This window comes from Siphateles boraxobius, unplaced genomic scaffold (genome assembly GCF_051911475.1).
Source record: "Siphateles boraxobius isolate OS27281-9 unplaced genomic scaffold, OSU_SipBor_1 97, whole genome shotgun sequence".
Taxonomy (NCBI): domain Eukaryota; kingdom Metazoa; phylum Chordata; class Actinopteri; order Cypriniformes; family Leuciscidae; genus Siphateles; species Siphateles boraxobius.
In genome coordinates, this window is record NW_027509227.1 from 120,579 (window position 1) to 138,440 (window position 17,862).

Consider the following 17,862-nt stretch of genomic DNA (forward strand, 5'->3'; position numbering starts at 1 on the left):
GTTTATTTATTATGTTCCGAAGTTGTATTTCAAAATGGAAAAAAGGAACGATGACGTACGTTCGAACGTGTATGATGTCATTTGACTTTCAAATGTAGCGATTATTCCAGGCTGCAGGTTTTTGTGGGACTTGATTTGGACTTTAGAATGGTTCTTTTATATATATAATATTTCAAACCATATACTTCAAAATCATATACTAATAAGTAATGGAATAAGAAATAAACAATACAATGTATTAACTTTACACTGTAATAACTTACACTTTATTTTAAGGGGACATTGTTACAGTTCAATTATGCATTTATGAACTGAGTAATATTAATTAACATGTACTTACTATAGACTCGAGTGTAATAACAGTACATTATGTATGGAACTATACCTCAACCAAACCACAACCTTATATTAAGTACATATAGTTAATTAATATTACTCAGTTCATAAATGCATAATTACACTGTAACAATGTGACCTTAAAATAAAGTGTACCCTAAAGTGCTTTCATAATGAATGTGCTCATCTGTTTTTCTAGGTAAATGCAACTAACCGCTAGTCCGCTATCCAGTATTTAAACACAGCTATGGTATACAGTACAGAATGACATATTCACAGATATGCCTCCTTTTACTGTAGGACTAGTAATAGGATTCAGAGCATATTGGACACACATAGAAAACATGAGTGAGAGCAACATAAAAAAAACATCTCTCATGGTTTCCGTTTACAATCAATTTCTCAAATATGACCAAAGCAAGTCTGCTTCCTAAAGCTGACATGTTCCTGTGAAATGCAAATACTGCCGGATACAGACTGCATTGATGAATTGGACGCCGTGACACCCTTGCACCCATTCTAATCTGAAGAGGACGTCCGGCTCCTCTGTCCTCTAGATCAACCTTGCGTCTGACAGCAGAGGAGCTTTTTTAATCTAGTAAATGTACGTTCGGGTCCAGTAGATCAGGTGTGTGGTCTGTTGCATGTGTCCGCTGATGGCACATGACCTCTAACCTTCACAACAGCTGCTGGACAGGAAAAAAACCTTGTTGTTGGACCTTTAATAGTGAATCCTTTAGACAGATAAGTGCTGTGTCACAATCCTGGGATGTGTTTCTGCTTTGTTGTTTATGAATGTATCAGTTATGATTATAACTTTAAGTTAGAGGTTAGTTTTTCTTGTGACGTTTTTTTGTGCGAGTGCAAAGGAAAGTGTTCCCATTCATCTCTGGTCCAACACATTAAATTGCATACATGCTTCTTATGTTTTTCTACTAAAACTAATTTACTTAAAGTGTTTAAGTACACGCTTTTAGATCAAAGGCTCTTTAAAGATCATGCAAAACATAAAGTTAGTCAAGTGTGTCCAAACTTTTCATTGGTACTCAACATGTGCACATTATGTACAGAATCGTGATTATTTTTCATACACTCTTGTCAATAGAAATCGTAGGAAAAATATTTATAGGAAGGGATCCGGTCATTGTTTTCCAGAGCTTGTTTGTCAGTCGTTCAGAACTGGTTTTGATCCTGCGTCCAGTAAGAGGACAATCACTTTGACAACTCAATTCTCTGTACTTCTATGCATAATATGTTCAGAGAAATGCAAAAATATAAAATGCAAAATCTTTCATCATTTACCCACGTTGTACCAAACCCATATGATTTTCCTTTCTTTCTTTTTTTGTGGAAGTTTGTTCACGTTGTTCTGCTCTATACAGTAAAAGTGAATGGTGTTCTGTCAAACTCCTTAAAACTACAAAAAAGTAGCATAAAAGTAGTCCATATGACCCGTGCACTGTATTACAAAGTTTTATACAAAAGATGTTTATAAGCCACTGGAAATCTTCCCTTCCGTCGTAGCTCATGAATATCATTGAATAAATATGGGCTGAGTTTCCCGAAACCTTCTTAACGCTACGTCGTTCTTAAGTTACACCTTAAGCTGTACCTTATCGTTAATACGTGTTTCCCGAAACGTTCTTAGTTAAGTATACCTTCTGTAAGTCATACGTTCGGAAGGTTGGTCTGGAGCACTCTTAGCTATACCTTATTATCACTGTTGGCAGTTCACTCCGCTAGTGGGCACCACTGCAAAAAGCTTCTTTACATCTTAGTCTATACGATTTAAAATTGAATACACCCAGTGTTCAATTAGGCTAATTCAAGTGTTTTCATGCAAATAATAAAATTGTCATCACACTGATTGTTGTTAGCTTTTTAATTATATTATCCAAAGGTACATCAGCTGGCAAACCATTCGAAAGTAAAGGCTTATTCGTCTATTTAAAGAGAATACTGTGGTGGGGAATTTGGTCAAACTATGGCAGCGATACAGAGAATAGTTGTGCTAAATCAAAGACGGCGCCGTCCGCGAAGCCATTTAGTGTATGTGCACTATTATATTTGCGAAAAACTTTAGTCCCCTGGCTTACTGGCTACCATGTCAGAAGATACAATTCAAAAGAAATTTCGCCTGCCACGACAGCAAATTCAGCAGCTTTTAGATCTTATTAGTCCGGATGTGTCAAGACAAACTTGACGGAACCACCCCCTCAGCCCTTTGTGGAGTGCCACCTCGTCTAAAAGGATGTCCATTTCAGTTGGATTAAAGCCCGGGGCTCTCCTCTTTCTTTCTTTTTTCTCCGCCATAGCTATTGATTAAATGTTTCGCGTGTTGCACTTTTATTGAGTAGGTCATCCAATCACAAAAAAAAAATATTTACACCAATAATGTGATGCAGCTGCTGGGCAATCAACCCTGGTTGTGGAGTAAATAAAGAAATTATAGCAAATATATTACCGTATTTTCCGCACTATAAGGCGCACCGGATTATAAGGCGCACCTTCAATGATTGACCTATTTTAGAACATTAACTGTTTACAGGGCGCACCGCATTATAAGGCGCATACAGTCAAACGTTTGACTGGGTTTGCGTTATGCATCCACTAGATGTGCTATTTAATGTGCTATTAGTGCTATTAGTAAGTAGTATTAAAGGGTTAGTTCACCCAAAAATGAAAATGATGTCATTAATGACTCACCCTCATGTCGCTCCAAGCCCGTAAGACCTCCGTTCATCTTCAGAACACAGTTTAAGATATTTTAGATTTAGTCCGAGAGCTTTCTGTCCCTCCATTGAAAATGAATGTACGGTATACTGTCCTTGTCCAGAAAGGAAATAAAGACATCATCAAAGTAGTCCATGTGACCTCAGTGGGTTAGTTAGAATGTTTTGAAGCATCGGAAATACATTTTGGTCCAAAAATAACAAAAACTAGGACTTTATTCAGCATTGTATTGTCCTCCGGTTCTGTTGGGGATCCGTGTTCAGTGACGCTGCTGACGTAAGACGTGCTGACGTGTGTCTGGTGCGCCCGAGCTTCGTTTACAGTCTGAGGGAGACGCACCCTGGAAATAAAACAATCTTCACAAACATGTCTAAGGATTTCCACACAGAGGAAGACTTGCATTTTTTTGCCCAGCCATATTTATTTGAACCCGAATACACGGACGCACCAGATACACGTCAGCAGCGTCTTAAGTCATCAGCGTCACTGCGGACTCGTGAACCCGGATCCCCAACAGAACCGGAAGACAATACAATGCTGAATAAAGTCGTAGTTTTGGTTATTTTTGGACCAAAATGTATTTCTGATGCTTCAAAACATTATTTCCTTTCTGGACAAGGACAGTATACCTTTCATACATTTTCAATTGAGGGACAGAAAGCTCTCGGACTAAATCTAAAATATCTTAAACTGTGTTCTGAAGATGAACGGAGGTCTTACGATGCTTGTAGCGACATGAGGGTGAGTCATTAATGACATCATTTTCATTTTTGGGTGAACTAACCCTTTAATAAAGATGCGTTTATTAGTAAGCGTGAGCGCGCTGGGGTGGGAACGTACCTTACATTCGCAGCCTGACTCATATGAGTATTCATGTGCGGCAGCTCGCTGACAGCAACAGCTGGCTGTTTTGAATGAGACGACCCGGTTACTGTGAACGGGGACCGGTTTATGAACATTCTGTGACGCGCGAGCAGCGCCGGGAACAGTGTGTCTGTTCGTATGTCTGTTAGTAAGAGTGAGCGCTCGTGAGCGGGCATAACCTGAATTATACGAGGTTGAACTGGCCGTGTGACAGAGCGGGCATAAGATGGACACGAGCGCGAGTTCACGGGCGAATTTAATAACGCGGAGCGTTATTAACCAATTGATCCAATTAACCAATTGATCCATATATAAGGCGCCCCGGATTATAAGGCGCACTGTCGTTTTTTGAGAAAATTAAAGGCTTTTAAGTGCGCCTTATAGTGCGGAAAATACGGTATGATAATATAAGTGGTTAGACGCATGGACACGTTTGAGCACGAGGTTGTGCGTTCGCGCACTCTTTCCGAAATTATATACAATATCCAGGGTTTAATTTAGTTTGCAATTTGTAATTTTTTATTTTTGTAATATTCCATGAGTCCAAATAAATGCTATTTCCACTATTTCTGAAGTGCTTCTTTTAAAAAGAACACCGCTTTCTCACATTACGCAGTGAAGCAGTCCCTACACGAGGGAATAATTCATTCTCAAGCCATCGATATCAACAAATTCAGCACAATCTCCACGGACAGCACTGGGTAACGTCGCACGTAAGAAGTTATATCTTAAGCGGCGTCCTAAAGCATGGTTCGAGGAACACACCTAGAAATGGTATACCTTCAGTTAAGTTATACCTTAAGAGTCTTCGTAGCGCGCTAAGAGACAACGTTATCGGGAAACTCAGCCATGTTCATATTCAAATTCGACACTCTACAGTCAGTAATAGGACAGTAATAAATGACATTTGGCATCATGACATCAAACCTGGTGTTACATTCTTTGAGCTTCTTATTAGATTATATTTTCCCACATACGTTCCCACAGCACGTTCCCACATATGTTCTGAGTGTCTGTTTATTTATTATAAGTTTGTTGTGAAGCTTTCAGACTTCAAGGGATAGTTCATCCAAAAATAGAAAATTCTGTCCCTCATGTCGTTCCAAACCCGTAAGACTTTCGTTCATCTTCAAAACACAAAATTAGATCTTTTAAAGTCCCTGTAAAGGCAATTTAAAAAGAAAAAAGTCTAAACACATTATAAATGTTAGAAATGTATTGCTAAAACACATTACAAAGACTGTGAACTGTGAAGTACTGAATTGTGGAGATAGACCGTTAAACAGTTTTTCACCATTGATATTTTACGGATTTTTTGGGCGGGGCTAAAAGGGTACTCGATGACACACTGGAGTGCCTGAGCTCCTGGCCCCGCCCCTACCTGATGACACACTGGAGTGCCTGAGCTCCTGGCCCCGCCCCTAACTGATGACGCACTGGAGTGCCTGAGCTCCTGGCCCCGCCCCTACCTGATGACACACTGGAGTGCCTGAGCTCCTGGCCCCGCCCCTACCTGATGACACACTGGAGTGCCTGAGCTCCTGGCCCCGCCCCTAACTGATGACGCACTGGAGTGCCTGAGCTCCTGGCCCCGCCCCTACCTGATGACGCACTGGAGTGCCTGAGCTCCTAGCCCCGCCCCTACCTGATGACGCACTGGAGCCCCCGAGGCTGGCCGCTCCCCTAACAATATAAATAGAGCACATTCGCATCAGTTTGCCGCTCAATCGCGAGTTACTGTCAGTACTATTATAGTTACTACAGCTTACAGTTTGCTAGTTAGCTATGTCTTCGTCACGGAAATGTGTACTACCTGGATGCGATCACGTACAAAACAGATCGGTGTCCTTATTTAAATTTACTAAATACGATCACATCAAGAAGAGGTGGATTAATTTTGTGAAGAGCCACCTTGTTGGAGAGCTGAGGATCACCACCAAAACCCGCCTCTGTAGTGATCATTTTACACGGGATAGTTTTATAACCTTTCTTTATAAAGATCTTTATAACAAATCTTTTTTAAGATTTGAAAGAAGACGTTGTGTACAACCAGTAATAGTGAAGCCATTTTCATTTGAATTTGCTGTTGAATGCAGGACAACAGAGCACCGCAACAAGCGCCACCTTGTGGATGTAATACGCAAATGCAAATGATCAGAGTAAACTCTGAGAAAACCCGAAAGTAAAACAGATAATTTTATAATTAAATATTGCAATACTTTGCGCTACTGTATCGATATAATTGCGTGCGCAAAATATCGCGATACTGAACAGAATCGATTTTTTCCCCCACCACTAAGAAGTATCCTTCAATATTCCAATTCAGGATTGAATTTTTTTCTTTCTCCCCCCAAAAAATGTGAGGTAACAAACTCCCTTTAGACTCTAAACCCTTTTATGTTTCATGTTGCGATAAAGAAGCTGAGAATGTGTGTAAGCCTCTGTTGCACTGGTAATATCTCTTGTTTGATGCTGGTCTGGAAAACAGACGCCTGTCTAATCTCATCTTCTTCTGTCCCCTCCCTGTTTTCTTCGAGCAGTCCGCTCTTGTCTGATCGCAGTTCTCATTGCTCTAACTGCCAAAAATAAATAACCTTTATTTTTTTGTTGCCGGTGTACAATATAAGCAGTATTCATGTGAGCCAATGGAGGTCACACAGTAAATTAGCTTGAAATTGACCTGGAATGGCATGTGCTCAGTGCAATATTGTGCAGCTGCTGGTCTCTCGTATGTTTTAAGCGTTTTTCTACACAATCTGTCATAGAGGAACCTTAATAAAAATGCCGAAAGCAAACAGTTGTTATATGCTTAAAAAAACTGAGTGAAAAGAAAGCTGCTATACCATAAGAATTCACCTTGCCATAAATCTAATGCATTAAATGCAGATGCAAATGATTCCTGTTAAAAGCTATGTTATTCACCTTGTATTTCTTACTTGAGCATTAATTAATTTAAGTTCTTTGAAATAAATAGATGGCCTGTTGTTAGTTTGGGAAGTTTTGAATCAGTGCTGCACACAGCTGGTGTTTTACAGGTAGAAATGCAGAACTGAACCATCTGTCAAAAAAATGAATTCAATATTAGATTAATAAAAGATTCATATCATTTGTCTGTAAAATTATTTATACATACAGTAAATGATTTACATTTTAAATTATGTCAATATGTTTTAGTGTCTCCATCTTTTGGAATATGTTGAACATTGCTCTAAATAAATAAATACAGTTATTGCTGTTATCCCAGGGAATCAATTCCCTATACAGTTCTAGTTTGTAATCGCGTCTTGTATCCTGTTTATTCGTGTTACAAGATAGATATCAATGTGTATATAATTCATGTCACAGACACAGTCCTGATCTCCCTGTCTGGATTATTTTGTGATAATGTTCAGCGGACTGCTCTCTTGTTCAGTTTTGTTTACTGCCCAAAATGGCACCAATCAAGAGAGCAATACACACCTTAGATAAAATCATTCATTTCCTCAAAACTATTATAACCCTCATTTTCTACAGAGACTTCGACAGCTAATGGGACTTTACAACAAGGATCTGCACGTTAACATTAATTATTGCAATAGATAAAAAGAACTAACCTCAACAACAGTTTTACACCATTTTTGACCTATTTTACCTACTTTATAAACATTTCAAGTTGGAAAAATTAACTGTAAATTTTTGAACCGACATAAACTTCGAACCTTATTGTTGCCGTGAACACAATGACCAATCAGAGACATACAGTATATGTGGAGTGTTTGAACGCAATGGCCAATCAGAGACACATATGTTGAGTGTGTGAACACAATGACCAATCAGAGACACATATATTGAGCGTGTGAACACAATGACCAATCAGAGACACAAATGTTGAGTGTGTGAACACAATGACCAATCAGAGACATACAGTATATGTTGAGTGTTTGAACTCAATGGCCAATCAGAGACACATGTGTTGAGCGTGTGAACACAATGGCCAATCAGAGACACATATGTTGAGTGTGTGAACACAATGGCCAATCAGAGACACAAATGTTGAGTGTGTGAACACAATGATCAATCAGAGACATACAGTATATGTTGAGAGTGTGAACGCAATGGCCAATCAGAGGCACATGTGTTGAGCGTGTGAACACAATGGCCAATCAGAGACACATATGTTGAGTGTGTGAACACAATGGCCAATCAGAGACACATGTTGAGGGTGTGAACACAATGGCCATTCAGAGACACAAATGTTGAGCGTGTGAACGCAATGGCCAATCAAAGACACATATGTTGAGGGTGTGAACGCAATGGCCAATCAGAGACGCATATGTTGAGGGTGCGAACGCAATGGCCAATCAGAGACACATATGTTGAGGGTGTGAACGCAATGGCCAATCAGAGACACAAATGTTGAGCGTGTGAACGCAATGGCCAATCAGAGACACATATGTTGAGGGTGTGAACACAATGGCCAATCAGAGACACAAATGTTGAGGGTGTGAACGCAATGGCCAATCAGAGACACATATGTTGAGGGTGTGAACACAATGGCCAATCAGAGACACAAATGTTGAGGGTGTGAACACAATGGCCAATCAGAGACACATATGTTGAGAGTGTGAACGCAATGGCCAATCAGAGACACATATGTTGAGTGTGTGAACACAATGGCCAATCAGAGACACATATGTTGAGTGTGTTAACACAATTGCCAATCAGAGACACATATGTTGAGTGTGTGAACGCAATGGCCAATCAGAAACACATGTTGAGGGTGTGAACACAATGGCCAATCAGAAACACATGTGTTGAGTGTTTGAACGCAATGACCAATCAGAGACACATATGTTGAGTGTGTGAACACAATGGCCAATCAGAGACACATGTTGAGGGTGTGAACAAAATGGCCATTCAGAGACACCAATGTTGAGCGTGTGAACGCAATGGCCAATCAGAGACACATATGTTGAGGGTGTGAACGCAATGGCCAATCAGAGACACATATGTTGAGGGTGTGAACGCAATAGCCAATCAGAGACACATGTTGAAGGTGTGAACTCAATGGCCAATCAGAGACATACATATTGAGCGTGTGAAAACAATGACCAATCAGAGACACATGTTGAGGGTGTGAACGCAATGGCCAATCAGAGACACATATATTGAGCATGTGAACACAACGGCCAATCCGAGACATATATATTGAGCGTGTGAACACAATGGCCAATCAGAGACATATATATTGAGCGTGTGAACACAATGGCCAATCTGAGACATATATATTGAGCGTGTGAACACAATGGCCAATCAGAGACATATATATTGAGCGTGTGAACACAATGGCCAATCAGAGACATATATATTGAGCGTGTGAACACAATGGCCAATCAGAGACATATATATTGAGCGTGTGAACACAATGGCCAATCAGAGACATATATATTGAGCGTGTGAACACAATAGCCAACACAACAGGGCTCAAAATGCTAGAGGAAAATGCTGTTATCGTTACTTTTTTTTTATTTCAATAACGACTTGGTAGTTTTGACAACACTAGTTGCATCTGGATCTTACTCTCCATGTTCTTTGAATCAACCCGATTTACATTAGCGCTGTAACGTATTGGCCTGCCGTTGAGCTGGTTAACACTTGTGAGACTGAGTCTTGATCAACAGCGCTCTTGTCCTCTGAGTCACTTCATGAATGAATCAGTCAGGTCCAATAATAAAAGTGATAGATGAGCATGTGACTGTTTCATTTTCCTACATCTTAAATCATACGGATGACTTCAGCGATGCGTCAGCCACAGTTACACCAGGTGGAAGATGAATCAGATCAGTTCAAGTCTGAAGGGGATTCACTAAGAAAGAGATACAGTACATAAAAGTGGAACACATATTCAGTGAATTTGCTACGGAGTTTTATAGAACAATATAAAAATACATAATAGGCGGCTAGATGTGCAGTGGGAATAATTCTCCAACTCTTGGGAGTATTTGACATGGTAATGGATATGACAATATTGATATGTTTGGTATTGGTGAAACAGATATGCTGATGTTGTTGGTTATTGCTGTTGCAGGGCAAGTACAGGACCTGTTACTGCCAATAAATACACGACGCGCTGCTGTGAGCATGTTAGACTCTGTATGTGAGGCTGCTGTATAATATAGGGTACATGAATTACCCGCAGCAGATCTATACAGGTGGAGCTGGGGAAGGAGGAGGGTTTGGGAAAGCACTCTGCAACTAATACAGCAAACGCTTATCAGTATTTGATGGTTGAGCTGCGAGCTCTTTGGTTACTGATACAGCAGGAACTAATCAGCTGTAACCTATAAAGAATAATGTGATTGCATCAGATTGAGTTAAGGAACTGTCAGCATGCGCCATCTAGAGTTTCATGGCAGAACTTTGTATTTACAATAGAGGTGTAATGATACCCTTGTGTCACGATTCGATACATATCACGATACTGAACTCACGATACAATATTATTGCGATACTCAAAGAGATATGAGTATGTACAAAAAATGTACTGTTGATTAAAATGCTAAATTTGATATTACATATGTGTGTGTAAATGAATAGGCTTGGACTTGGCGCTGAAACCCACAGCACATGACAATAGAGACACCAGAATAACAATATTCATAATTCTGAGGCTGAAAATACAGAATTATTTTTAGACGAATATGCACTCTGTCACTGACTAGATATATTTAAAAACAAAATGTAGGCCACTTTTTACTGGTAACATAAAACATTTGGCATTATCAGGACCCACAGATATTCCCCCATTGCATTATATTGCATTGCATATACATTATATTGAACATTAGAAGTTTAATGTATTACTGACACTAAAACTCTGAAAACTTGAATTTTTTCCTCACACAGTAACTTTTATCTTGGGTGAACTTTACACAATACATATTGTCACTATCCACGATACATATTGTTGCATTTTTGTATTGCGATATATTGTGACACGATATATTGTTACACCCCTAATTTACAATATACTATAATGTAGATACTGATATAGATGTTTTAATAATTAAATGATTATGTAATGATTAAATGATGACAGATTTTTATTGTTTTAACACTAAAGTGATGAAACACAAAAAATGAAACACGTAAATGCATTATGCATGACATTGATCATATTTAATTAATCTCTGTGATTAAATACAATCAAATATATTATTTTAATGAATGAGAATTTGCAAATCATAAAATGTTTACTTTTTAGATGTTGCCAATACATTAATAATGTAAGTTTTAGAGTCAAACAGGTGAAAATGTAACTAAGTTGAAATGATAAATATTGTGTCGTATATCTGAGTTAAACTGCTTCTGGAACAAGAACAAATGTGGGGAAGAGAAGAGAAGAGAGGGGAAGTTATTCTGATTCAAGATTACCAGGAACATGAATTTAACACTATAATGATGTGCACCGATAAATCATTTAGAATAAAAATAAAAACAAGAATTGTCTATTTTGGTTTCATGTTGACATATAATGGTAGATCATGGAATTATTGGATATTTGTTATTTCATTGTACATTTCTTGATATTTATAAGGCATATTTACAGATATAACAGGAAAATAATGCAATAAAGTTTGTTTCGGCTGTACAGCAGATCTAGAAGAAAACAGCGTCATAGTCCAGCTTAAGTAAGTTCAGTGATGGTTTATTTCTGTTGTAAAAAAAGTTATTAATTTAGGTCATTTATATATATAGCCGATCTTGAGAAAACAGTGACATCATCGTCCAGTTCAGTGTCAATGCAGGCAGATCAATAATATTGTTGAATATTAAATGCCAACCACCATTTCGTCATCTATATGGTAGGCACAGATATATAGGCTTTACATTGGATGAAAGAGTGGGCTCTTGTTTGTATGTGTTCACAGCGAGGGGTTTCTGGCTGTTCTCCAGACTGAATGCAGGTTTCCTGAGGAGATTCCTGTAAAGCGAGGGAGTGAAAGCCAACTCGACGGTTAAAAGGGACTAGTCAGGCAGAAGCAGTAACATTACGATAGTCCCGAACCCTGTAATGTCAGCCACAGGTCTCAGATGCGTAATATATCATGCTCAGTGTAGTCTATGCATTATGTGTGTGCTAGCTTTTATTGAGGGCTGACTCTCGCCCAACCTTCAGTTTGATTCATTTGGGTTACATTTGATTGATACCAGTGGAGATGCTGGGAACTGGGGATAAAAGCATAGGGAAAACACATCTCAGGGATTCCTGGGATGTTTTGGAGGAGGATGGTAGAGTTTGTGGTTGACTACAGAGGGTGGAGAAGATGAAATGAAGAGGTTGGGCCTAGGGTGGAACCAAACTACATGAGTTTAGCCATATATTCATATATAGCCAGCCATATATTTAGTAAAACTGCAAACACGTTCCTGTACAGTTCACTGCAGTTTGTTGAAATTGATACTAGTGGCTTTTCACACAGTTTATTTTCATGCAAATAATGATTACAAGGGGCAGAAGTCTTATTTAGTATAGTGCATGATTTGCAAACTAATTATTGCATCACATAACCAGCTCCATATGTTTGGCTTTTCTGGTGTAGTAAACTTGCTGTGTCGCTCACCTGATACAGCATTGCTCTTATGATGTGAAGCACTCGGGTACGAGAAACACGAGTCACGATAAAAGAGCTCAAAGAGTAAGCATGCCTTAGCAAATGTGTTTTTATCTCACGTTTGCTTTTGTTAACACTATCGCTCAGGTTTATATGTAGGTGGTGTGTTATTTTCAAACGCGAGAGAGCAGTAACCTTTTAGCAACACTCACATTTCATTTCTGAACTGCCACGATACTCAAAACCACGTTGCCAGATTCACGTTCATCTGTTTAGTATATAACTCAACATGCTCTTAGCGTCACTCGCTAGACATGTCACATGTTGTGAAGTTTGGAAGCTTGTTTCCGCCACAGAATAAAAAAGGTAATTGCGACTTTTTATCTTACAATTCTGACTTTATTTGTCAGAATTGCAAGACATACAGTCAGAATTGCGTGATATAAACTCGCAATTGCGAGAAAAGAAGTCAGAATTGCGAGTTTATTCATCGCAGTTGAGTTTATATCTCACAATTCTGACGTTTTAACACGAAATTGCGACTTTATATTCTTGCAATTCTGACTTTATATCTCGCAATTCTGCACTAAAAAATTTTTTTTTTGCCTCTTGTTAAATTTAATTATTTAAAATAAGCAAAAGTAACACGATTGTTTAATATTTTGTCTTAATTTAACTTAATTTAATTGTGTCCAATCAACCTAATATATTTAAAACTGAAGTTTACTTAATTTTTGTGAACACTACATGAATCATTTTTGTTAACTAACTGGGCAGTGGATCTGTAGTTCCCAGCATGCTTTGCAAGGGACTGCATTAGGAGGGTAAATTTAGGGATTAGTGTTTATTCTTCAGTTATGTTAGAAACTTATGGCGCTTTTCCATTACCAGTACCAGCTCGACTCGACTCGACTCGCCTTGGCTCGCCTCGACTCGGCTCGCTTTTCGTTCCGTTTTCCATTGCAGAAAGTATCGCCACAAATAGTACCCGGTCGTCATAGCGACGCCTTTCGTTCCTCGTTGCCCCATCAAGCTCTCGCTGGATCCTCTCTTCGGCAACCAAACAAAGGAATGTCTGCACCTCCTCGTTTGACCACGGCGTATTCTTCCGAGTTGCCATAATAATAGTAGTAAGTTTAGTAACTATCTCTGGCTAAACTATTTAAAAAAGGCGGGGTTATTCTGGATACTCCATCTGGCGCGTGCAATGATGACGCAGTGAATAGTGACGATTCTCTCTGACCAATCAGCAGTCGGCATTGTTTTCACGTCACATTTTAGTATCGCCTTAGCTCGCCTCAGCTCGCTTAGAACCTCGCCGGAGGTGGTACGAAAAAAAGTACCCGAAAGCAGGTACAGGTACAACTTTTACACAGTGGAAAACCAAACAAAGGCGAGTCGAGTCGAGCCGAGCCGAGCCGAGGCGAGCTGGTACTGTGTAGTGGAAAAGCGCCATTAGAGAACTTTCTGTAATGTTTTTGAATTTTGTGGTTACCATTATGCAGAAGAGTGACGACTCTTTAGGCTTTGGGCACTCAGTGTACACTATATATGCATTAAACCTCTCTCACAGACCTGCATAAGTCTTATCTAGTATTACTATATAAAAATTTGATTTAATTTAATTGAACGCTAGCAGCTCCTATCATTGGAAGTAATTGTAGAGTCAACTTAGCTAAAATTATAATGTTGGCGATTTAAGGCAGGACAAAAATTAAATCTAGTTAACTTGACAAAACCTAATCTAGTTGGAATGACACAATTATTTTACTAGTCTTGACTAAATTAATTTAAGTTCATACAGCAAGATTACAAAAGATAATTTCAAACAAATTAGATTTTGTTGGTAAAATGTAATTCAATTTTGTGGAAATATTTTCCTTAATTTAATTAAGTTGGTTCAACAGCTTATTTTTTTGAGTGTGAGAAAGAAAATCAGAATTCCGAGATATAAACTCGCAATTGTGAGATAAATAGTCAGAATTATCTTTTTAAATGTTTTATTCTGTGGCTGAAACAAGCTTCCATACACAAAACATGCAAGAAGAAATGTAATATAATTTTGCAGAAATGTCATCAAGTGCACGTTTTTTCCAACATCAAGCCAATTGCTTGAACGATAACAATATTACAGGCAGTTTGTGCTACTATTCAGTTATTCTTAGGGATGCTTGCTAAGTCAAGATGATAGAATGAGAAAAATCTTATTGATATGTATTAAAGATGGAATTAAAGGCCTCATCTAGAGACTCAACAGACTTGTGCCAGAAACACCCGAGTATCCATACAGCAACATACAAATAACTCAGAGTGCTTTTAGCTACGGCAAAATCACCCTAGCATCATGCAGTGACTTTTATATGAGGTTATTGTTGAAAATGTAAAAATCTATTTGTTTTCTGTAGCATTGACCGATCGATCTCCCTTCATTTCTTACGCTGGTGTCTCTCGCTCTGCTGCTCTGTGATTACATACATCTTGCTCTATTTGTGTCGCTGTTGAATTGTGGTTGTCTAAGTAATGTCCAGTACAGCTGAAAGTGGTATTGATCCGGTATGACTGTGAAGGATGAGCTTGAACTCGAGCATTAGCGTGGTCAATATTCCTTTAAAGGTCCATTTTATAGAAACTCTTTGATATTTAGCCATATTCACAATTTGATTTTTTAATTTGAAAGTCGAGCAAAAGTACATTATTGCAAAATGCATTGTCATGCTTTAAAGACGTACACTTATTTGGATGTGTTGAATGACATACATAATTATAATTTTAATTGTAAAATGTTATTCGATATTACATTTAAAGTAAATAAATTTACTAAATTGCAAATGTGTAATTACAAATATATTACAAGTTTCAGTAACACTTTATTTGAAAGATTCCTTGTTGCATATGTTTACATAACAGTAAATTATGCAAATTAGAAGCAAGTAAGGCCCCGTCCACACTACTGCGTTTTCGTTTAAAAACGGAGAATTAAAACGAAAACGATCTCCGTCCACACCAGCGTTTTAGCTGCGTATTAGAATTGATCTCCGTCCACATTAAAACGACTGAAAACTCGGATCACGTGACCATTCTCCAACACTGTGCATGCGCGTGCCGGTGTAAACAGGAAACGGATGGACTATTCCTCAGATTTGATGAGGAAGCAAGTAACGTTAGCTACCTCTGCAAAGATTAGAAAATGTCGAAGCTTAACCCAAAACCGACGCTCCATGTACGGTTGATACCGCCGCTGCACACGGGAATTGTCATAGATCGCTCGAATAATAGTTTGCCTCCGGCGCATGTAGGCAGTTATAGCATTGTAAAATGCAGAATTTGCTTGCACAACAGCTGCTAACAAAGACATCAAAGTCAGTAACGCTTGTAATTCGTTATCCATGTTGCACTCACTAACATCAGCTACGTAGTCCAGGATGTTTTTGTTTGTTTTCTTCCGGTGACGGGACATGTGATGGGTGGCTGACGAATCAGGGAAGGACACGTCATGGGTGATGACACCCAATCATAGAGCCGAGCGTGACCTTCTACGTCATCGTTTCTAAACTCCTCCGTTTTGTCCCGTCTACACTAAAACGCCCTCCGGAGATTCAAAACGAAAAACGGAGCTGCAGCGTTTCTAAACTTCTCCGTTTTGGGTCTTCGTTTTTCCCGTTTTAGTGTGGACGGGAGGTGCAAACGTAGCAAAAGGTCTCCGTTTTTAAACGAAAACGCAGTAGTGTGGATGGGGCCTAAGCCTTAAACAAATCCTAACCCTAACCATACGTATATGTTGTTAAATAATATTAATCAGTACTCAAGAACATCTTAAAATGAAATGTAACTCAATTTTCTATAAAAATTACATATATTTTAGTTTACCATTAATGCTTGTCAGTACATTTAACCCTACACTTAACCATATTTCAACTGTATAAGTAATAAAATGGCATAGATGTACTTAAGTGGATCAAAAAAACACTCAAAAGTTAATTTATAATACATTAAGCTATAAAACATTTTCATTTAATTTCAATTACCATGCAATTAAGCATCTGTAAACATTACATTCAGTTTGCACTTAAGTATATTCTTTAAGCATATAATGTCTGTAATAAGGGCTCTTTTTAATCAAGCTTTGTACTTCTTTTTCACAAGGGAAAAATATAATCTGTTGCTTTTCAGAACCAGCGATTATGAGTTTTATTCCCTGGACATACAGTAAAGAACAGTAAAAGAAACAACAACAAAAAAAATAACTTCTGATATAAAAAGCATTTTGAGAGCTTGAGAAATCCAAAAATAGATCTTTAAATGAGCAACAGAAGGAGTGGAGAGAGACTTTCCTCCGGCGGATTGTTAAAGCTGGAGCTCATTACTCGCTCCCCCTTTTAAAGGGATTTTATATCACGGTTGTGTTTGGCCTTCGATTCAGGCCGGGGGAATGTTTTCTGATTCTGAAGAGAGAGCAGAGAAGAAAGAGGGTGGTCTTTAAACGCAGCGGTTGAAGGGTTTGAGGTTTCTGTCTGGATTTCAGTGTCCCGGAGAGAAGGGCCGCCCTTTCCTGTTTTTCTCTTTGCTCCTTTTTTTCGTCTCTTTTTAGTTTTTCTTTTTTGCTTTTGCATTTATCTTTGTGTTATCTTAATGTGTCGAAGAAAATGGTAACACTTTACAATAAGGTTCATTGGTAAACATTAGTAAACCTTAGTTAACATGAACTAAGAAAGAACAATACTTCTTAAGCATTTAATAATCTTAGTTAATATTAATTTCAACATTTACTAATATGTTATTCAAATCAAAAGTTGTATTTGGTAATATTAGTTAATGCACTGTGAACTAACATGCACAAACAATCAACATCTGTATTTTTATTAACTAACATTAAAAATACTGTAACAAATGTAATGCTCATTGTTAGTTCATGTTAGTTAATGCATTACATAATGTTAACTAATTAACATTGTAAAGTGTTACTGAGAAAAATAAAATTACAGCAGGATCAGTAAGTCAATAATGAAGAATAACACTTTCATCAACTGCTGAGTGTTGTTGTGACACGATCTGTGTCTCAAGAGTTGTACCAGGCTTTTACCATAGCAATGTGTGATAGAGATATCATTCCCATGATGCACTCTGTTCAGTATTGCTGAGTCCAGCTGTTAAACCTCACTGAACAGAGCCAGGTTGTTTTTTCAGTTTGACACCTTAATGGTGTTTTACAGCATGGTTTACGTTCACACACTTAAATAGGACCTAAAATGTGGGTTTTTATTGCTGGATGATTTAAAAATTAATGTTGACTTAACGCATTTTTTTTTTAAATTGAATTTAAAGGAATAGTTCACCC

General features: G+C 38.2%; 1 protein-coding gene across 3 annotated transcripts in view; it reads left to right on the forward strand.

Moving 5' to 3' along the window:
- The window catches only part of itgb1a (integrin, beta 1a), a 70,731-nt gene that overhangs the window by 732 nt on the left and 52,137 nt on the right, over positions 1-17,862 (forward strand). The gene's annotated exons all lie outside the window — the stretch shown is intronic.